A 23252-nucleotide genomic window follows, 5' to 3' on the forward strand; every position below is an offset into this window, starting at 1 on the left:
ACCTACCCATATCCACTCTAATTGAAGCGCCCTTAGCTCTCCCCAGGTTCACATCCTCACGCAGGCACATAATTAAACTGCTAAAACTACACCCAGCAAGCAGAGTAGAGCCCTCGCCCGTGTGGTTCCTAAAGGGGCTCCCAAAGGGGCGACCCCACAGCCAGTGAGCTCACCACCCAGGACAGCATCCTTTTTTTCATACTGCCAGCCCAGAAAACGATGCAGGATTCAGCAGAGACTGCTGAGTCAGCACTCTGAGCCCTCCTGGGAGCTGCAGCTCTGCTACCAACAAAGGCCTGCAGCAATGTGGTCCCAAAGAGAGAGAGCCTCAGGAAAGCAAGGAGGAAGCCCACCAGCAGGAGACGTCTTCTTGGAGACATCTGATTGGCCACTATAGGAAGCAGGATGCTGGACTAGAAGAGCCTTGGGTCTGACCCAGCAGGGCTCTTCTTGTGTTCTTATTCTCTGTCACACACTCTTGCTTGGCAATAGATGACAATATTACAAACTGCCCAAGTTAGTGCTAATGCTGAATTCTTGTATATTTACATAAAAGAATACAAAATGAAGCTATTCCCACAATCACTGGGAAGCGGGCTAAGGGAGCCCACTTTCCAGTGGTCATGGGAACTACCGGGCTCGCAGGCAAGCCTGGTGCTCCCAAGGTTGCTAGCCCGCCTAAACCAACCTCCCCTTAGATGAAGTTAATGGAATGAGCGCTCTGTTAACCTCATTTTGTTGCTTGTGTGTCGCTGCGGTGTGCGGCGACACATGAGTAGCCCCTCGGCCAGGAGGCTGCAAGCAGCCTCCTGGGCTTGGGGGTCTTTCCAGGATGCTTCGCGCACTCGCGCTATTCCTGCTCTCCCCTCAGAACCCCCTCAGGCACTTAACACATATTGTGTGAAGTGCCTCAGTGTCTCATATTTCATAAAGAAATCCTTAATTTCAGGTCTGACTACAATGCCAACTCACTAGGTATCAGATTCAGTATGTATGTGTGTGTTGTATGGTTTCAGCGGGATCAGGCTCAGATCAGAAACAATAGACTGGAGTTATTTAGTTCCCTATTAGTTCCCTATTTAGTTCCCTATTTAGTTCCCTATTTAGTTATTTAGTTACTATTCATGCAATAGTAAAGTTTTCTGGGATTCACTGTATAAATATTCCCCGCCCCTGGCAAAAAAAGAAAACCCACTTTAAACTGGTAACAAGTCATCGCTGGATGATGAGTTTTTCCTATAGGAATGTGTTCGTATGCTAGTCAAAACAAATAAAGACAAGAAAAAACTACTACAATGGTTTCAATTTAAAATCTATCATTTCGGCTTAAGCACCAATCCACGGACATTGCTGAGGTTTTGAGAGACACAAAGGAGGTACAGTCAAGAGTGAGAGGGCTTTCCTGTCTATTACTGCCATCTAGTGGATATAATCTTCAGACTTTGCTAATAAGATCCATAAGGGCAGGAGCAAATACTAAGCTGAATAAATATTGCTTGGTTTCAGCAAATGGATGAACAACACACTCCAAAGAGTGACCTCAGTAGCAATAAAGGTAATCCGTTTATTTTGGTGGGCATATTTTTCTTTGCAGCTTTTATTTTGAGATGTATTCCAGTTGCTCACACTCCTTTGTCATGTGTCATATTGAAGTCTGATATTCTGAGAGGGAAAGAAGAGAAATTTACATACTTTTGGCAGACAATTCATGGATATAAACAGTAGAAAAACATAACATAATAATAATAATTTTTAAAATGTCAAAACAATTCATTATTTTTCTTTTAGAAATGTAGATTCTTCGCTCCTTGGGTATAGTTGAGACCTATAGTAGAGACCTATTTGTGTTATCTGTTTATACTGTATTTTAATTACAGGGGTATCCAGGTCCATTATCTTTTGTTTCAATCTCTTAGCTACTATTTTTCAAAGAAAGTATAGGCATGAGCTGGTTAAAAACTGGGAGAGAGAGAAAGGGTAAGCCTTGTGGGTTTCATTACTGCCCCCTCCCTCTCTCCATAATTCAAGCACTGCACTATGCTCAAGTAACGCACAAAGTGCTCTGATCATACATAAAAGTACCCTGATCATACATTCAGTTGCAGTCTCGAACACATAGTAGGGAATAAGTCTCATTGGTTGTAGTGGCTGACATCCTGACTAATCCGATGCCAGTGCACTGGGAAGACACACCCATGCTGGAGATTTCACTAATCTGTTTCCCTCAGAAGTGCCCTGCACTCTTTGAAAATATTCCCTGAGGGCTGTATGACCCTCAGGGACATGTTTTCAGGTAGCACAGGGAACTTGCAGATAGTGCAGGGAATTCCCAGAAGGAGCAGCATTAATCAAAAATCCCATCCTCCCACCTTGCATGTCACACACTGTAGGGCTAAGAAATTTCTCTGCAGTGTGGGTGCATTTTCCCAGTCAGTATGTTAGCCAGTGGGATTTCCTTCTGAGTTAAGATGCATAGGGTTGCAATTTGGGGTATGTATGTATGTATGTATGTAAAAGATTTGTACCCTGCCCCTCACAACCCTAGACAACTCAGCTGGACGTGAATTTGCAGAAGCAATGTGGGCAGAGAAGAACTGCTTCTTTGCCGTCCGCACTGCCAAAGCATAGATCCTCAAATGAGCTCTGTGTTGCAATCTATTGGATTCACACCGAGTCTTCCTCCACTTGCGCTCTACTCATCTACCTCACCAATTCAACTCCCACAGTTCATCCGAATACCATGAGGCTGACTTTAAAGCAGGTCGGAGAGGATGCTTAGGAGCGATTGTGTCTACCACTCTAGTAAGTTCATTATTCCATATTTGCACCAGAGCATCGAAAGAATCACTAGTAGAGCCAGCTTGAAACTAGGGGTGTACATTTTGGAATTTTCTTGTTTCGATTTGTATCCGAATCGAAACACCCCTGTTTTGTTTTGTAGCTGAATTTTCAGAATCCAAATTGATTTGGATTTTTTTAAAGGGTACCATGGCAAAAAGAGTGGGTGGTGCTGGTAGTGTCCAATGGGTGGAAGCTACCACCCAAATTTCAAAGGAATTAGGCAAAGGGCTGATTTTTTTGTGAATTTTGTAAGTTTACACATCTTTAAGAATTTTTCCATAGGGAATAATGGGGATTCCAGCAAATGTATCGCTTCAAATCAAGGGGAAAGGGATGACCCAGAGTGGAGTGTGGTGGGTGGTAGTGCCCAAAGGGGGCAAGGAAACTTCCAGAATTATCTCAAAAGAATTAGGAACATAGGAAACTGCCATATATTGAGTCAGGCCATTGGTCTATCTAGCTCAGTATTGTCTTCACAGACTGGCAGCGGCTTCTCCAAGGTTGCAGGCAGGAATCTCTCTCAGCCCTATCTTGGAGATAATGCCAGGGAGGGAACTTGAAACCTTCTGCTCTTCCCAGAGCGGCTTCATCCCCTGAGGGGAATATCTTGCAGTGCTCACACATCAAGTCTCCCATTCATATGCAACCAGGGCAGATCCTGCTTAGCTATGGAGACAAGTCATGCTCAACCACAAGACCAGTTCTCCTCTCCATTGGGCAAAGGGCTGATCTTTTGTGAATTGTTGAAGTTTACGTGTCTTTTAAGATTTCTCCCATAGGGAATAATGGAGATTTCAGCAGCCCCATAATTCCACTTGGGGAGCAATGGGGTTTCCCAGAGCGAGGGGCTGTGTAGTGCACATAGGGTGCCAACCACCTCCATACCCACAAGCCCTTGGGGTACTGGGTTTTGTGTTTCTGAGGTGTTCATTGTAGATTTTCTGGTAGTATATGAGATATTCAGTGAAAAACAAGAATCCACTCTCATATGCTACCAGAGAATCTACACTCAGAACATCACAGAAACAACAGAACCCAGCACCCCATGGGTTAGCAACCCTTCCCCTGGCCAATGTGGGGTCAGTAAAGAGTGGGAAGAAGCAAAAGAGCCAATGGGGAACAAGGAGGGAATTGTCAGCAGGTCAGCACATGATTTAGGTCACCAATCAGAAGGCTGGAAGGGTGGGAAATTCAAAGAGATGTCAAACACAAAATGGAGACTGACTCAGAGATCACCACAAAATGGAGGTCTGAAACAACAAAACATTTTTACAAAATTCACAAAAAAATCAGCCCTTTGCCTAATTCCTTTGAAATTTGGGTGGTAGCTTCCACCCATTGGACACTACCAGCACCACCCACTCTTTTTGCCATGGTACCCTTTTAAAAAATCCAAATCAATTTGGATTCTGAAAATTCGGCTACAATACAAAACAGGGGTGTTTCGATTCGGATACAAATCGAAACAAGAAAATTCCAAAATGTACACCCCTAGTTTCAAGCTAGCTCTACAGGGACGTTTTGTTTTGTATACAAAACTTTTGGATCTGGAAAATAGGTGTTTTGTTTTGTCTACAAAACACCCAAAACAGGCTGTTTTGGGTACAAAACGTTTTGTATCCGAAAAGTTTCACACATCCCTACTTGAAACCCTTCCAAGGCTTCGTGGAATCCTATTGGATCCAATAACCTTCTCAGGTGGACCAACCTAATGGGTCCTTCACCCCTACAGAAGTGGGCTGTGGCTGCAAGTCTTACCTTAACCAGATGGTGATCCATCCATGACAGTGGGGAGATAACAGATGCCCGCAGCACTGCAGGTAGTTCAGAACCGCCTGGGTTAGCCTGTGCTAAATGTCAGCTGCTAGATTTTCCAAGAACTTAGTAAGAGTTTATGAGGTGTTTTGTCTAAATTTAAAAACAAACAAACCATGTTTTCAAGATGCAAGTGAAATTGAAATGAATTTTAACAGTAAGCATAAATTAGCACACAAATTATCTTCATAACTAATTACTGTGGAAGATACAAATGAATGTAATCCTCTAAATTATTTTATAAATTGAAAACTCTATTTCTGTTTGAAGCCAAATGACAAACACAAATTTGTCATTTGCAAATGCAAATCTGTGAAATCCAAATTTTTACAGGCATGTAAAATGATGGTTTATTTTAGTTTTAAAATGACTCATGTTGTGTGTGTGTGTATGTATGTATGAACATTGCTAGATACAAGTTCTTATGGATTGCAAGTATTGGAGTAAAGAATTCAGATCAAAATGCGCGCACACACACACACACACACCAGGGTTTACAGTTTGCAAGCGTTCCTCCTGTACCACAAAAAGAGCATGCATGCTCCCTTCACTCATTAGTTGATGACTAGAAGACCTGCTTTGTTATTTATTTATTTATTATTTTTTATTAAAACTTTTATACCGCCCTTCCAAAAGGCTCAGGGTGGTTTACATTAAAACAACATTAAAATCAATTAATTAAAACAAAAATTATAAAACAGCATAAAACAATGATTAACAATTAAAAACATGATAAAACAGCAATTAAATAATCTGAACAATTTAAAAACAAGTTTTAAAAAGCTGAGAAAGCTTGGTTGAAGAGATGTGTTTTCAGAAGTTTTTTTTTTAATGGCCAGAAATGGGGAGGCAATCCCAGCAGGGAGTGCATTCCACAATCTCGGGGCAGCAACCGAGAAGGCCTGTCTCTGTGTAGCCACCAAACGAGTTGGAGGCAACTGGAGAAGGACCTCCTCAGATGACCTCAAAGGGCGGCGGGGCTTATAACGAAGAAGACGCTCTCTTAAATACTCAGGACCTAAGCTGTTTAGGACTTTATAAGTTATAACTAGCACTTTGTATTTTGCCCGGAAACCCATTGGCAGCCAGTGTAGTTCCATCAAAAGAAGAGTAATGTGGTCTCTCCGAGATGACCCAGAGACCAACCTGGCTGCTGCATTCTGAACCAACAGAAGTTTCCAGACTACATACAAAGGCAGCCCCACGTAGAGCACATTACAGAAGTCCAGTCTGGAGGTTACCAACAAATGTACCACTGTTTTGAGGTCATTGCTCTTGAGAAACGGGCGCAGCTGGCGTATCAGCCAAAGCTGATAGAAAGCACCCCCGGCTACTGCCTCAACCTGAGAAACCAAGGAGAGGTGTGGATCCAGGAGTACTCCCAGACTACGGACCTGTTCCTTTTGGGGAAGTGTGACCCCATCCAGAACAGGTAGATCAAAATCGTTTCTAGAGTTCTGACCTCTCACAATAAGTACCTCCATCTTATCTGGATTTAGCTTCAGTTTATTCTCCCTCATCCAGCCCATTACTGCTTCCAGGCAGGCATTTAGGGAGGATATGCCTTCTCCTGAAGAAGCTGACATGGAGAAGTAGATCTGGGTGTCATCAGCATACTGGTAACACCCAGCTCCAAATCCCCTGATGATCTCTCCCAGCGGTTTCATGTAGATGTTAAAAAGCATTGGAGAAAGTATGGAACCTTGAGGGACACCATACTTAAGCTCCAATTTTGAAGAGCAACAATCTCCAGTCAACACCATCTGGAATCTGTCCGAGAGGTAGGAGCGGAACCACCGTAAAACAGTGCCTCCCACCCCAACACCCTCAGACGTTCCAGAAGGATACTATGGTCAATAGTATTGAAAGCTGCCAAGAGATCCAAGAGGACCAAAAGAGTCACACTTCCTCTGTCAATTGCCAATTGGAGATCATCGTTATGAGGATGTAATAGTGTTGCTGCCAAGAACCCTTTAAAATACAAATTCTAGTAGATGAACAAAGATATATAGTACATTTTCCAGGCTTTTCCAATTTCTTAAATGAGTTTTGTGGAAATCCAGCACAGATTAAAATGCAGTGAACTAAAACAATATAGCTTGTTTGTTTCTTCACCATTCTGTAAAAGTCCAGACTTTCTGTCTCTAAAGGTACCTGTGAAAACTTCCAAAATTTGTCAGAAAGCATAATTTCTGATGCATTCCCAATCGGAAGCTTTCCCACATTTTCTGGGAAATTAACAGATTTTTCCAGGGCAGGGGGCTGTTTTGTTTTTTGTTTTTTGTAGAGTAGATGAGGTCTGGAACCTACCAGTGGTTCGGACTGTGGTTTGGTCTTGGAATTTCATGGCAGTGAGTGAGGCCCAAGCAGCTTTAGATTTATCATTGATAGATAGATAAATAGATATATAGAGCCAAGAATATTTAAGAGACCTTCTGCTCCATCAGCCCCACCTCATACTAAGATACAAATACAAATACAAATATATAATGCTTTTCAGCAAAAGTTAACAAAGCAGTTTATTTATACTTCCCTCCAATGTGAAAACTGTCAATTTATTCCTACCCAATGTTTCCTGTCCTTCAACCAGTTACCAATCCACACATGAACCTGTCCCCTTAACCCATGATTACTAAGTTTATTGAAGAGCCTTTGGTGAAGGGAACTTTGTCAAAAGTTTTTTGCACGTTCAAATATACTATGTCAACAGGATCACCTTTATCCACATGCCTGTTGACTCTCTCAAAGGACTCCAGAAGGTTAGTGAGGCAAGACTTGTCCTTGCAGAAGCCATGCTGGTTCACCTTCAGCAAGGCCTGTTCTTCTTTATATTTAACAATTTTGTCCTTAAGTAAACTTTCCATCAATTTACCCGGCACAGAAGTTAAGCTAACTGGCCTGTAATTTCCCATATGTCCCCTGGATCTCTTTGAAAATTGGAGTTACATTCACTATTTTCCATTCTCTGGTATAGAGCCTGGTTGTAGGGACAAGTTACAAATTTTTGCTAGGAGATCAGCAATTTCACATTTGAATTCCTTCAGTACTCTTGGGGGATGCCATCTGGTCCCGGCGATGTGTTAATTTTCAGTTTTTTTAAAGACAATTAGAACATTCTCTCCTGTCACCTCAAACTGGCCCAGTTCTTCAGCCTCCAAACCTGAGAAGCTCAGTTCTGTAGTGGGTATATGGTCAATATTCTCCACTATGAAGAAAGATGCCAATAACTCATTCAGATTCTCTGCAATCTACTTATCCTCCTTAATAATTCCTTTCACGCTCTCATCATCTACATCTACTCCATCTATGCTCAGAGGCTATGTCACCTGTGTACAAGAAAATATACCACTTTCTAGACAGAAGGAAAAGAGATAGACACAAATAAGTATCATTAAAACATACCACAACTTTATAAAAGAAGAGCCAAGGCCAGATGAGTTCATATCAGCTCCTCAGAGCTCAACTGCAGCCTGGAAAGGTGGAGAGAGAGCTTCTGTTCAAGGCCTGTGTTTCCTGAGTGAAGGAAGGGAAAAAAGAAGATATAAGGGTTCATATAGGTTTCCATCCCTTAAAAGAGTTGGGGTTTCAAGAACTGGGGTGGCTTTTGTTCTCTAGGGGGCTCATAAAGCAGAGTATGAATCACTATATACAGGTGAAACTCGAAAAATTAGAATATCGTGCAAAAGTTCATTAATTTCAGTAATGCAAATTAAAAGGTGAAACTGATATATGAGATAGACGCATTACATGCAAAGCGAGATAAGTCAAGCCTTAATTTGTTATAATTGTGATGATCATGGCGTACAGCTCATGAGAACCCCAAATCCGCAATCCCAGAAAATTAGAATATTGTGAAAAGGTTCAACAGTCTAGGCTCCAGGTGTCCCACTCCAATCAGCTAATCAATCCATAACACCTGCAAAGGGTTCCTGAGCCTTGAAATGGTCTCTCAGTCTGGTTCATTAGGAATCACAATCATGGGAAAGACTGCTGACTTGACAGTTGTGCAGAAAACCATCATTGACACCCTCCATAAGGAGGGAAAGCCTCAAAAGGTAATTGCAAAAGAAGTTGGATGTTCCCAAAGTGCTGTATCAAAGCACATTAATAGAAAGTTATGTGGAAGGGAAAAGTGTGGAAGAAAAAGGTGCACAAGCAGCAGGGATGACCGTAGCCTGGAGAGGATTGTCAGAAAAAGGCCATTCAAAAGTGTTGGGGACTTTCACAAGGAGTGGACTGAGGCTGGAGTTAGTGCATCAAGAGCCACCACACACAGACAGATCCTGGACATGGGCTTCAAATGTCATATTCCTCTTGTCAAGCCGCTCCTGAACAACAAACAACGTCAGAAGCGTCTTACCTGGGCTCAAGGAAAAAAGAACTGGTCTGTTGCTCAGTGGTCCAAAGTCCTCTTTTCTGATGAGAGCAACTTTTGCATCTCATTTGGAAACCAAGGACCCAGAGTCTGGAGGAAGAATGGAGAGGCACACAATGCAAGATGCTTGAAGTCCAGTGTGAAGTTTCCACAGTCTGTGTTGATTTGGGGAGCCATGTCATCTGCTGGTGTTGGTCCACTGTGCTTCATTAAGTCCAGGGTCAACGCAGCCGTCTATCAGGAGATTTTGGAGCACTTCATGCTTCCTTCCGCAGACGGGATGTATGGGGATGCTGACTTCATTTTCCAGCAGGACTTGGCACCTGCCCACACTGCCAAAAGTACCAGAACCTGGTTCAATGACCATGGGATTACTGTGCTTGATTGGCCAGCAAACTCGCCTGACCTGAACCCCATAGAGAATCTATGGGGCATTGCCAAGAGAAGGATGAGAGACATGAGACCAAACAATGCAGAAGAGCTGAAGGCCGCTATTGAAGCATCCTGGTCTTCCATAACACCTCAGCAGTGCCACAGGCTGATAGCATCCATGCCACGCCGCATTGAGGCAGTAATTGCTGCAAAAGGGGCCCAAACCAAGTACTGAATACATATGCATGCTTATACTTTTCAGAGGTCCGATATTGTTCTATTTACAATCCTTGTTTTATTGGTTTCATGTAATATTCTAATTTTCTGGGATTGTGGATTTGGGGTTCTCATGAGCTGTACGCCATGATCATCACAATTATAACAAATTAAGGCTTGACTTATCTCGCTTTGCATGTAATGCGTCTATCTCATATATCAGTTTCACCTTTTAATTTGCATTACTGAAATTAATGAACTTTTGCACGATATTCTAATTTTTCGAGTTTCACCTGTATGGTAAAAAGGTGCAGTTCAGAAGGTTAAGGCCTACTATTTCAGTCAGATTGGCTTAAGGGCTACCATTATTTTGCTGCTAACACCAGCCTGAAGGAAATTAAATCAAGCAGGAGAACTGTGAGGTTTATGGGAAATTTCTGGGAAGAGAATCTGTTTTGGACATGGTAATTAAAGCATATGTTATTTTTAATGATCACAACTGAGTTGGGTGAAGTGGCTATCCGTGGGTTGAACATCACTGTCATGTGAGTGCCTTGCCAGTCAGTGAAATCATGAGACCTTTTGTGTGAGTGGGTGTGTTTTAAGGAAAAAAATGAAGTAGAAATTCAAAGTGAACACAAATTACCTGCTTGTTGTTGTGTCATTATTCACTGCTGAATAATCATGATGTGGGATCACACTGCCACTTTTATTGAATCAACTAATTTCATTTAACTTTTTAATTTTGGGGGTGAGGAGTGTGACTTTATCTTAGTTAAAGGTGTTAGAAAGTTTTTGGAGTTCAACATCAGCTTGTGCTTCTTTATAAGCATTCATCCTAGCTTAAGTTCTCTTCCACAACCCATTGCCACCTCCTTGCATTCCCTCAAGTTCATTAGGGTTGCCAGGTCCATATGATCAAAAAAGTCAACATCCATAATAAAAAAAAGTGGAAATAGAGGACAATTTTCACAAAAAAATAAAAAAAAATTTTAAAAACATCTCCACTTTGCATACAATGTGCATCTGTTTGTTGGTACAATATATCCATGTATTGAACTGCACCAGAGATGGCCACAGTGAAAGCAGCACCAGGGAGATGCTACAGATTCATTAGGATTGCAGAACTGCAGAGTGCGATTGGTGTGGTCCTTACCAGCTATATGAGGCAGTGGGGACAGGATGATGAATGGACTTGTGAAGGTACATATGGCAGCAATGAGGTGGCAATTGTACTTACCAGGGAATGCAAGGTGGAAGCAAGATGACCAGAGCCTTGCAGTGGCATATAAGGTGGTGGAAGACTGCCTTTGAACACATAGGTTTTGCATCAGAGGTATACTGCCTAAGTATGGGAAGACTCCACATAACCAGCATGGGTAAACCCTATAGCGTCTGATCAGATTTCCCTTTTTAAAATGCCTAGAAATTCAGGAATCCAAAATTGTTCAGTTTAAGATGAGATTTAAGATGCTTTTCATTTTTAGTCATGCTCTAAAAGGAATGGAAATTGCAAGTTAAGGTACCCATCTTAATTTCCACACCATATATTCTGTAATATATTTTGCACAGTTTGGTATACCATGATGGCTTTAGAAATTAGGCTCCATGCACCCCACTTTGCCTTGATCAAAGAGGCATCAGGCAGAAATCAATCAAGGATAGCTCTAGGAAGTGATTAAGGAAGCTGCACCTGTTAAATGCCTGCCTAGATACATCCCTCCCTAGCCCAGTGTCCAACTGAAAGACCAAGACAAAGTGTGGTTGCATGGAACCTCATTTCTAAGGCCATTATCATATACCAGACTGTACAAAGTCTTTACAGCTTATTTGGAGCGGAAGTTAAGATGGGCATCTTAACTTGCAATTTCCGTTCCTTTTAGAGCACGAGTGAAAATATAAAGCATCTTAACTCTCATCTTTAACTGAAGGCTTTTTTAATTACTGAATTAAACTCTTTGCATGCTGACTATTAAATACCTTAGATGCACTCACTGCATTCATCCAGTACACTGCACCACAACCAAGTTCTGTTGTGCTAACGCAATCCAGATTCTTGCCCTGGCTTTGACAGATTCAGCTAAACAAAGTTTCTACCAGACTTGTAAATGCAATTGCATCATGTGTGCAGGATGCCCAGAAATCTCTAAGAATAACAATATTCTGCATTTTTTTCAGTAAAACATGATAGTGATTATATCAGTCCAGCTCTTAAAACACACACACACACATTTGGATTGAATTTGGCTATGTTAATATGCCTTACCCTATGCTGACAAATTCTCTCCTTCTGTCCTCAGCAGTGTTGCTGCCATATTAGGAGGGTGGCATAAAAACAGGAGGAAATGAATGTGCTGGATGAACAAATGCAATCTGTTAAGCAAGTTCTATACATACACAGTCCTGTAGGGAAGATTGATGTGAAAGATATGTTACACAAGCCTATGCATATCTGTTTGGAAATAAGGCCCACTGTGTTCAGTGGAGCTTACCCACAAGAAAGTGCACACAGGATTGCAGAATTAGTTTGGATTTAAGTAGCCAAACGAGCCGGTGGCAACTGTAGACAAACCTCTCCAGATGATCTCAATGGGCAATGTGATTCATAGCGAAGAAGACGTACTCATAAATACCCAGGGCCCAAGCTGTTTTAGGACTTTATAGTCCTTGGTTATGTTATAACCAAGACCTTGTATTTTGCCCGGAAACCTATTGGCAACCAGTGTAGATCTTTTAAGATAGGAGTGATAAGGTCTCTCCGAGATGATCCAGAAACCAACCTGGCTGCTGCATTCTGGACCAACTGCAGTTTCTGGTCTACATACAAAGGCAGCCTCACATAGAGCACATTGCAGTAGTCAAGTCTGGAGGTGACCAGCAGATGTACTACTGTTCTGAGGTCATCTATCTCAAGAAACTGATGCAGCTGGCATATCAGCTGAAGCTGATAAAAGGCACCTCTGGCCACTGCCTCAACCTGGGACACCAGGGAGAGCTTTGTGTCCAGTACAAGCACCCCCAGACTGCATACACCTTCTGGGGAAGTGTGACCCCATCCAGAACTGGCAGATAAAAATAATCTCCCGAGTTCTGACCCCACACAACAAGTACCTCCATCTTATCTGGATTCAGCCTCAGCTTGTTACCACTCATCCAGCCCATCACTGCCTCTAGGCAGGCATTTAAGGAGGTTATGCCTTCTCCTGATGATGTTGACATGGAGAAAAAGATTTGCACCAAATCTCCTGATGATCTCTCCCAGCGGTTTCATATAGATGTTAAACAACATCAAAGACAATACGGACAATACTTTATCCACATGCCTGTTGATACTCTCAAAGGATACTCTCTTAGTGAGGCAAGACTTGCCCTTGCAGAAGCCATGCTGGTTCTCCTTCAGCAAGGCCTTTTCTTCTATATGTTATCAATAGTGCTACCAGCATTATCATATTTATTCCCATTGTAGTGAAAGAGGAAAAGTCCAGAAATGCTGGTACCATTGGTTGCAGGTGAACTGGAAGCAGTAGCACCTCTGTAGACAACCAGTGGTATCAGCCTTACTGGACTTTTCCCCATTGGCTACAATGGGAATATATATGGTAATGCTGGTAGCGCTATTGCCAGTTCTCTATAGCAGTACCACTACTTCTAGGTCTCAAGTACCACTGCTTCTGGTACCACAGCAGCAGCGCCTCAAGTTCTAAGGGAAAACTAGGTTATTAGTCTGATGACTGTAGGCCACCTCTGCCTCAGAAGCAAGATGCCTCTCAATACCAGTTGCAGGGGAGCAACAGCAGGAGAGAGGGCATGCCCTAACTTCTTGCCTGTGACCTTCTCAGAGGGATCTAGTGGGCCACTGTGGGAAACAGGATGCTGGACTAGACAGGCCTTGGGCCTGATCCCACAGAGCTGTTGTTATGTTCTTAGAAGTGTTCATCATATTGATTAATGTGTTTCCAAAGTCACAAAGAATAGGATCAGAATTACTGCTCATTCAAGAGCTGAGGAAAATAAGAAAGTCTTTAGCTGACACCTAAAATTTAGCAAGAAAGGTGCCAAGCAGTCTCCTCTAGGAAGAGCATTCCAAAAATGAACCACCACCATCAGCATGGTCCTCTCTTCAGTTGCCACTCACCTAATTTCTGGGGGCAGGGGCATTCAGGGAAGGACCTTCAACAAAGGTCTTGATACCTAGGCAAGTCTGTATGTGAGAAAGCAGTCCTATGAGCTAAAATAACTGAACTAAGACCTGAAGTCTGGAGGAAATATTAGGGCAAGGAAAGAAGTTGATCACAGAAAGGACAGGCAAGTAATCATTGCACTACTTTATCAGTTGCCTTTGTCTTCATATCTTCTATGCTCTGACCTTCTGGGAGGCATTACAGCATCAAGTATGTCATTGAAAATAATTTATGAGTTTGTAGTGAGGGCCAAAATAAAGTACTGCAGAGTTCCTAGCAGAGAACCTAATAAAAGATAAATTGGATTTTAAAAAAACCCTAACCACCACTCAGTGCTTTAAAGAGCCCTTTTCCTCAAGAGGTCATTGAAGACAAATAAATTTCATAGGTCTTTCCTAAGCAATATTTTAGGTGCAGTTAATATGTCCCTGAATACTAGTAACAAGTGGATGCAGAGGTCAATTTATTAATATCCTTTCAATGGAGTCTTTATTAAGCAGCAGACCTTGTTCAGGATCCAACTCAATGGGGGAAAAATCAGGGCATCAATTTTGGGAAGGAACCTGCCCCGCCGATTCATACATTTCAGACACCTGGCTAAGCAATATTCAGTTAGCCAAAGGGCCTTGGAAGCTATTTTACCTCTCCCACCACAGCAAGCCAAAAATAACTTTTAGACCTGGTGGGAAGCAGGAAAACCCACACCCTATCTAACAGTCATAGGAAGTATGACTTCACAATCCATGTTTCAGTTCAACTTAAAACTCACTCTTTCCTTACTTTTGTGTTTATGAGTGGTTTTTAAAAAAGGAATAAGGTGGTTGCCTGTCACCAAACGGCATGCAATCTAAAAAGGAACACAAGGGAGACACCAGGAACAGACACTCGAAAAAACACTTTGCTTGGGCTGAATTGGGACAGTTGCTTTCCTCCTAATAAATCTAAGGGAGTCACCAATTTACAAGGTGCCTCTTTGACCAGTTAATTGGCGCTTATGTAACTCCTTTGTTTTGTCCAGCTATCACCATCCTAAAGAATATAACAGGATCTCAAAGTAGCCTTTTAATCAAACATACCTGCTGTACCTTGACAAGTCTGATGGAATCATGTTGACTTTAGAGTGAGAAACACAGGAAATAAGTGATTTAAGATCATTTTCAGACTTATAACCCCTAAACTCCTCAAAAAATCTGTTTCTATAATGTTTCATGTGTTTAGCAACAGTTCAGCTAATCTGGTTTCCTGCCAGCCAATAATTGCACAACATGATATAACTTGCACCAGTGTGTGATTTGTTACATTACATTCAAATTGTAACCCAAACCCTGGCATCTGAAGTCCTTTTGTGCACATATTTACATGCTTCTTCATTTATTTTTTTACATGTGCTTGCCTACAACACTTCTGTGTTGTTTCCTGAAGATGTAGTGTTCTCCTTATTAAGCAGCCTTGCCTTTCTTCTATTGAAAAAAAGTATTAGCCAGACTTTATACTGAAAAGTCTTCATTTAAGCCTTATGACAAGAAAAACAATCCTACATATTCAGACATTCAGAGATTCCATTTCCATAGAGATATTGGCTGCATTCGCACATAACACAAAACCGGAGGTGAAGAGACCTACGGTTTCAGAAACTGGACATCTGAATGCACGCAACTGCAGTTTCAGCAAAAAATAGATCCGCAGTTTCCCTCCCCGGACAGAGATTTGTACCTTCAGTTTGTAGTGAAGTCCGCTGCCTGGACCTCCAGTTCCATGGTGCCAGCATTACATCCAAACTCTGGCACCACAGTCTGCCTGTTTTCCAACTGGAGTTGAGGAAGGAAGCTCCTCCCTTGCTTTGGCTGCTCTTGGCTGTACAGGCTGTCCTTTATAAAAGAAGGAAGCCCACACAGCCAGTTCTGCTGTGAGACTGCAGAGAGGGAGCTCTCCATTTTGTCCAAATTCAGACAGGAAAGCAGGGGATGAGGGAGCACAATCATGGGTCCATTGGACCCACAGTTCCATGTTACGTCTGAAGGTGCCCTTAGAGTGCTATGTTCTCCAGCTTACCCTCAGTTAACGTTATCCACTCTCTCTTGTTATAGAGTACAAGGGGTATGAAGACTTGACTAAGTTTGTATAGAGCTTCAGTTTTATATAGGCACAGATCTATCCAGGTGGTTCAGCCATTCTTAATGAAATCTGTTCAGATAGGAAAAGCTGTCACTGTATGAATCACTGATGAACAAATATTCATAATGTAATGGATTCTAAACTTAGCAGCATACACATCCTAAAATACAAATGGCTGCTGTGAACAAAATTCCCTAGTTAGGGCAACATGCATGTAATACCCTTGGGGGGAAAGCCAAAATGCTACTGACCTGCAATTTGGGAGCAGGAATGCGGGCTGGATTTAGTGCCCTGCTCTCCCTCTTTCTGCCAGGCAGCTGATTATTTGGATTGGCTCCCCCCCCCCCCTCTTTAGAACTAAACTTGCAATTGTTTGGATCAGAGTCAAGGTGTACTTCTAGCCAATTAATTCTAGCCACTGATCCAAATACCAGTTGTAGCTGGTGTCAGCACAAAAGGGGATTGAAATAAAAATATATGCTTCACATCTTACTCCCTGTCACTAGCACTGCTAGAAATGGGGAGCTCTGCAGTCAGTGTAAAATGCATATACATATGTAGAGATTTGGTATAATGGTACTTCATCTTGGATTCAATGTGAGGAGGCAGGGACACATTATCAAAGAAAGCATCATTGAAGAGTAAAGGCTAGCCATTTTTATGAGAAGGGGCCTGGTGAGACACACTTTATAAATGATATATAATACAGAGTGTATTTTATACTACTGCATAGGCCTTGTTTAGACTTTCATTTGGGTAGAATTTAACATGTGAAAAAGGGCTCAAGGTTGTCCCCCACCACACACACATACACACACACCTCCCCCCTATATCTTTCTACCTATCTTCCCAACAACATACTTTTACAGAACCATATTAACCTATATCTGACTGTTGGCTCCTACTTTTAAAAATGGAGATAAAAACTTTTCTAAACAAAGAATCTGGCAGCTTGACAGTATGTTTTGCAGCTGGTTTAGTTGGGTATTTTATTGAATGGCTAAAAATAACTGACTTCATTAAGGGGATAGCAATGCATACAAAAGACATGGGGAACTAACCCTTTTTAAGGTTAAAAAAGGGAAATGAAGGAACAATACAGTCCAGTAGGTAGGTAGGTAGGTAGGTAGGTAGGTAGCTGTGTGTGCGTGTGTGTATATCCCAGTATAGAAAGCCCAGTATGTGTGTGTGTGTGTGTGTGTGTGTGTGTGTGTATCAAGGGATGTTGTTTTCTTACAAATACTATATTTCTGTTTAGTTAATCAACAATAAATTTGATTAACAGCATTCTTCTGGGATCCAAATATTATTTGTATAAAATTCTGTTTGCGGGTATAAAAATAATCTGCCCATCAACTAAAGCTACTTGCATTCTCTAGGATCCAAACATCTCCATTCATGTAGGGAAGTGCATGGAATGGGATTTGCGTTGTTCCAACAGAATGAGCTCAGAACATTTTGAGTGTTTTGAGCCAACCAAGAAGCAAGGAGTCCACAAGCCAATCCGAAGTCAGTGCCAAAAACAGGAAGCAAGAGAAAAACAGCCCGCAAAGATGGTGCTCGGAACGCTCAGAACATTCTGACTCAGAACAGAGCTGTTCCATTCTGAGCTTGCAACAGGCCCTTAATCTGAAGGGCATTCTGTTTTTAGCTCTGAACACTCAAAATGACCTGAACAATTTTCTGAACAAATGGCCTGAAAAGTCGGAACATTCTGAGCTCGGAAAGTTCTGCACATCTGTAGTACAAGATGCTCACAAACAACCCAATGTACAATGCTTTCTTACAACTGTTACTGCAGCCACTGTATTTTGCCTATAACAACAGAGCAACTGAAGAAGGAGGAAGCCAAAAGCCCATTATGTTTCTGTTTAATTAATCAACAATACATACATACAAATACACACACACACATAAAACAGTTTGCAGTTTATAAGCATATTAGCACTAGCACTAGCACTTACATTTATATACCGCTCTATAGCCGGAGCTCTCTAAGCAGTTTACAATGATTTAGCATATTGCCCCCAACATTCTGGGTACAACATTCTGGGTACATATTAATGTCTTATGTTGCTGTGACTCTTGTCTTTTCTTAGCTCTATGAGGTCTCATGACCCATGCTGTCCAGTGGAAGAGTTTTTCCACATTTCCCAGGACATTAATTAATTTGGGTTTTATTATTATTATTTTTCATACTTTGGGCAAGGCCTGACACCTACCTGTGAAAATGGCATGTTTCTATCTTTTGTGGTTTGGTCTAGGAGTTTTATATCAGTCAATGAGGGCTTACAGTTTGCAAGCTTCTTAAGGTCTTATCTCACTGTGACTCTAGTCTTTTTTCTAGCTCTATGAGGGCTCATTCCCCATGCTTTCCCCAGATTTTCTGGGAAAGTAATGAATTTCTGGTGTTTGTGGGGGGTGGGGGTGTTGGTAGTCTGGGCAAGATCTGGAAGCTACCTGCAAAAATGGCATATTTCTGTATTTTTTGGTTTGGTCTGGCCAGGCTCAAATGATCATACTTCGGACACATTATGTGAAAGCCCAGCTCCCGTGAGAAGTCCATAATGCTGGGGAAAGTTGAAGGAAAGAGAAGAAGAGGACAACCAGCAGCAAGGTGGATGGACCCAATTATGATAGCAATGAATGCACCACTGAGAGATTTCAAAGGCCAAGTTGAAGACAGATCATCCTGGAGAGAATTATCCATGTGGTTGCTAAGAATTGATACCGACTTGATGGCACTTAATCAATCAATTCATCAGGGAGTTTCATGTCAGTCAGTCAGTGAGGCCCAAGCATGCATATATATATAGAGTGATGAGATATGCATGTATATATATATATATATATATATATATATATATATATGAAATTTCTATACCGTGTATCTAAAAATGGCTCAGGGCAGTTCACAGTTGTTGTTTTTAAACTGTTTAAAATATTAACAAGAAATCATTAAAAAGCATTAAAACCACTTAAATATGATTAAAAGCCAAGCTGAAAAAGTAGGTCTTTACAGCTCTCTTGAAAGCCACCAGGAATGATAAACCTTTTATTCCCAGAGGAAGCACATCCCACAAGCTAGGGACAGCTACTCCTCTCTTGGTGATCATAATGAGCAATGGGGATCCTTCAGAAAAAGGTGCTCTCCCATGTAACCTGGACCTAAGCTGGGTATCAATTACTAAACAGTAATTTGTGGTACCAAAGCAACAAGTCTGGGCTGGAATACAGTTTGGAGTGAGCAGTAATGGCCATGTCTAAAATGATCCTGCGTGACTGGATGTGGGACAAATGAGACTGCAGTTCAGCCAGGTAAATGGTTCACGTTGAAGACCTTAGGATAACTGGCCTAAAACGTACGAACGACTAAGCCTGAAGCTCAGAGGCAGTAAGTGTTGTGTACTGGCTACAAAAGGGACATAAGCCCCATTTACATGTTATATAAATTTGCCCATTTTCCACCTAGAAATGTCTATATCAGGTGGTATAGAAATATGTTGGTAGATAGATAGATAGATAGATAGATAGATAGATAGATAGATAGATAGATAGACGTTCAACACCCATACAAGTGTACAGTGTATGCAGGTACAGTCATTCACATGTGAACACAGGTGCAGCAGTACACTTCCTATCTGTATCATGTATTTGAAGGGCCTGTACTCAGATTCACTTTTAACATGAACACAGGTGCAGTCATTCACACAAAAACATGTAATGTCTGAATAAGGCTTAATCCTTACCTTATGACACCGTAAATGCTTCTTCCCCATGGACCATTTCCATGTATCTCCAGCAATACCTATATGAAGGAACAACGTGGGTGAATGGCATGGTCCCTTCATATATGAATGTATCTAGTCCCCAGGGAGGGTGAAGTTAGAAAAGGAAGGACCACATCATTTGCCCTCCTCACATGGCTCCTCCATACAGATGTTACTAGAGTGGTGTCGGTAGGAGTAGACCACAAGGAAGCAGTTCTCATGACACAGCAGTAATCAGACATCTGTGTTATTAAAACACCTCTTGGATAACTACAGTAGTCCTGGGTGCTCTTTCTTAGAAAAAAGAATAAAGCAGCTTCAGTCCCTCCACCCCACACCTATGTGTGCATTGGAATCGTGCAGAGCTTTCAGTCGGGGAAGTTGTGAATACATGGGATTGAGAAGTGTGAAAAGTATCAGCCTCTCTGAAAGAAAGGAACTGGATTTTAATCGCTTTTAACCTGATCACAGGAGTATGTGATTTCTGGAACCCTCCAATACTGGACAAATATTTATGGTATTGGACACTGTGAAGTTGTGCTTGACCATTCACAGATCTAACCTACACAAGTATCTTGTTTATGTTGAGATTTGTAGCATATGCCATTCCACAGGCTTGGGACTGACCACAGTAATTTTAACTTATATATCAAATGTTCATTAAAAGCAGATATAAGCAAATTTTTACAACCCTACTCAAAGCGACTTTATTCCTGCCACTAAGCTAGTTGAAAAATAATTATAATGCTATCAAAATCCTCAGACATGGTGGGCCTTAATAGAAGAGCATTCTGGGGCAAGAGTGATCAGAAACATCTGTCTGCACATTCACTGCCAAAGCTGATGCTCAGAGTTGTGAAGGTGGTGCTGTTATTCCATCTTGTTAAGATGGCTGATCTTAAAGATCATGATATCGACAATGGAAGAGATTAGTGATGGGAAATTTCCCTTGATGTGATTTAAAATCAACTCTCTCTCAAAACTTTCTGAAAAAAGCTCACCTTTCCCCAAGAGTTGTCTTCTAGATCCTAATATTGGTGCATGCACAAAAGATGCTGCATACATGGACCTTATCATACTGGCCCCTAGGAAATGTAGTATACTCAAAACAAAATATCAACCACCACTCAAAACAAAATATCTGGGAGAAGTAGTATTCAGCTACCACTCAAAACAAAACATTCAGGAACAAAAGGGTTGCATATGAATGGGAGACTACATGTGAGCACTGTAAAATATTCCCCTCAGGGGATGGAGCCACTCTGGGAAGAGCAGAGGATTCCAAGTTCCCTCCCTGGAATCTTCAAGATAGGGCTGAGAGAGATTCCTGCCTGCAACCTTGGAGAAGCCACTGCCAGTCTGTGAAGACAATACTGAGCTAGATAGACCAATGGTCTGACTCAGTATATGGCAGCTTCCTATGTTCCTATGTTCCTGTTGTCTAGACAGGAGAGTGGGGGAAGAGGAGTCTCGGAACCATGGGTCCATTGTACCCATGTTTCTGTGTTACATCTGAACTGGACATGAAAGTCAGACTGTACCATTGAAGAACTGCACATGTGTGATCAGCATTCAACTACATGTGTGATCAGCATTCAACAGTCACATGTGCAGAACATTAAATAACTTGAGCATATGTGCTTACGCAGCAGCCTGAATACTGACCACATATGTGCAGAATCTCATTTGACTTTCTGAGCCAGAGACATGACAGAGAATTGGCAATATCTGTTCCAAAACAGTAATTGCAAATTTCACCAACTAGAGGAGATATTGAGGCCAAGCTGTTAAGGGCTGAATATATCAAAGCTATGGAGTGGGTTTTCTGCATAGGATCTATTTCTTCCAAGACTGGGAGTGTTTCATACAAAAAGACATCCTAATTATCCAGCAAGAGAAGTTCAGTAGCTTGTCAGATTGCATACAGCTCTTCATCATAGGTTACAGGGATGATTACAAGCAACTAGAGAGGTTATCAAGATTCAAAGAGGAAGCCTCAGAATATCAAACGCCCCATTTGAACTGAGCATGGGCCTTGCTTTCAAAGTAATTCGGACAGGCTTGGTAGCAGGTCTGTGCTTGGTTTAAATCTGCCTGCCATGGCTGCTACTTTTCCCAGAAACCAAGAACTTCACTTTTCTGCTGGAGGGAAAGGCAGTGATGGCACAGGCAGTGTTTGAGGGCCTGCCAGAGCATTCTTTTACCCTGGCGTGTGGGCCTGGATCTATCTTCTGAGAACATGATGCATGGGAATTTCCCACCTTTTCAGACTTAAAATGGAATGACGAGGTGCCTACACAGCCTGGCTACCTAATCACTGGAAGACTCTAAACTGATCCAGACATTATGCTGTACAAGTGTAGAGATGTCTGTACACTCATACATGTGTTAGTGTGAATGAAAGTACCTGTTTTCATTTTAAAATTGAATCTGAATACAGGCCCTTCAAATGCATGATACAGAGAGGAAGTGTACTTCTGTACCTGCGTTCAGCATAACATGTGAATGACTGGACCTGTGTACAGATCTGTACACTCATCTGTACACTGTACACTCATCATATGAGTGTTAAACATAACATGTAAATAGTCTTAACCCTGAAAAGGTGGTCTGAAGCCACTTTTTTCAGGGTGAAAGTAGTGTGACTGAGAAGTCAAGCAACAATGCTGTTCATGTCCCTTTTCGCCTTTTGATTATAATTAAACTAATCACTAGTGAAGGCTCTAGCTTTTGCAAGCATTTGCTTGAAATGCACACAGAAGCTCAACCCTGTTGTGGGATAAACACTGAGATGCACATGCACCCATTAAAAAAGTGGTATGCCTTTTGTGAACCACATGGAGCAGCTGAAATTTTAATATGAGTATTTAAATTACTATTGCAGTTGTCATCGTTGCTTTCACAAGAGACTTGGGCTTATTTGTGAAACCTCAACTGAAGCAACCCAGAGATGCAAATTTGCTACATGTGATGTGCTAACCCTACAGAGGAAACTTCTCTCCACAGAGTAGGCGGTTTGAGTCATATTGCCAGACATATACTTCAAAAACAGCAGAAAGCTGCAAATCAATAAAATGCTGGTGCAGTTTACAAACTTCAAAATGCTACTTTTCTTCAGCAGGGATTATAATTCTTGACACACACAAAAAGCCCAAACCATTCACAAGTCACTCACCACCTGATGTTTAGAAGTTTCTCTGTAATTGTTCCATAGCTGTAGCAATCTGTGGAGAACTGAAGAAACACAAATATTTAGCAGGATGTGACTGCTGTGGGAAGAAGAAGATTGGAAAGCTTAAAACAAAGAGGGTTACACCTTACATTCCACCAGAGATGAAACAACACAACATTCTCCTTTGTGAAATTTGATGCTGAATAATATCCTCTGAGCATTAATGTATCTGCCAAGTCTTTAATATCTGCATCTGATACCAAATGCTATTTGATTTCAAAATTTTAGTACTTAACATGGCTAATGATATACAAGGATACATCATGACAATCACAGCATTTTCAAATTGCCACACTATTCATTAGTGCTGCAAAGTACATCCACAGCAGAACATT

General features: G+C 41.6%; 1 long non-coding RNA gene across 3 annotated transcripts in view; it reads right to left on the minus strand.

The window, feature by feature from the left end:
• Positions 1-1400: 1400 nt before the first annotated feature.
• LOC128328014 (uncharacterized) overlaps positions 1401-23252 on the minus strand; it is a 60494-nt gene continuing 38642 nt past the window's right edge. For 2 of the 3 annotated variants that reach the window (XR_008308948.1, XR_008308949.1), the window contains 6 exons: positions 22861-22919; positions 19665-19723; positions 11886-11973; positions 8059-8169; positions 4600-4749; positions 1401-1662 (listed from right to left, as the gene is read on the minus strand). This is a non-coding gene — a long non-coding RNA (uncharacterized LOC128328014). The remainder of the gene's footprint in view (positions 1663-4599; positions 4750-8058; positions 8170-11885; positions 11974-19664; positions 19724-22860; positions 22920-23252) is intronic. The other variant, XR_008308950.1, reaches the window with a different exon arrangement.

Source organism: Hemicordylus capensis, chromosome 5 (genome assembly GCF_027244095.1).
Source record: "Hemicordylus capensis ecotype Gifberg chromosome 5, rHemCap1.1.pri, whole genome shotgun sequence".
NCBI classification, from domain to species: Eukaryota; Metazoa; Chordata; class Lepidosauria; order Squamata; family Cordylidae; genus Hemicordylus; species Hemicordylus capensis.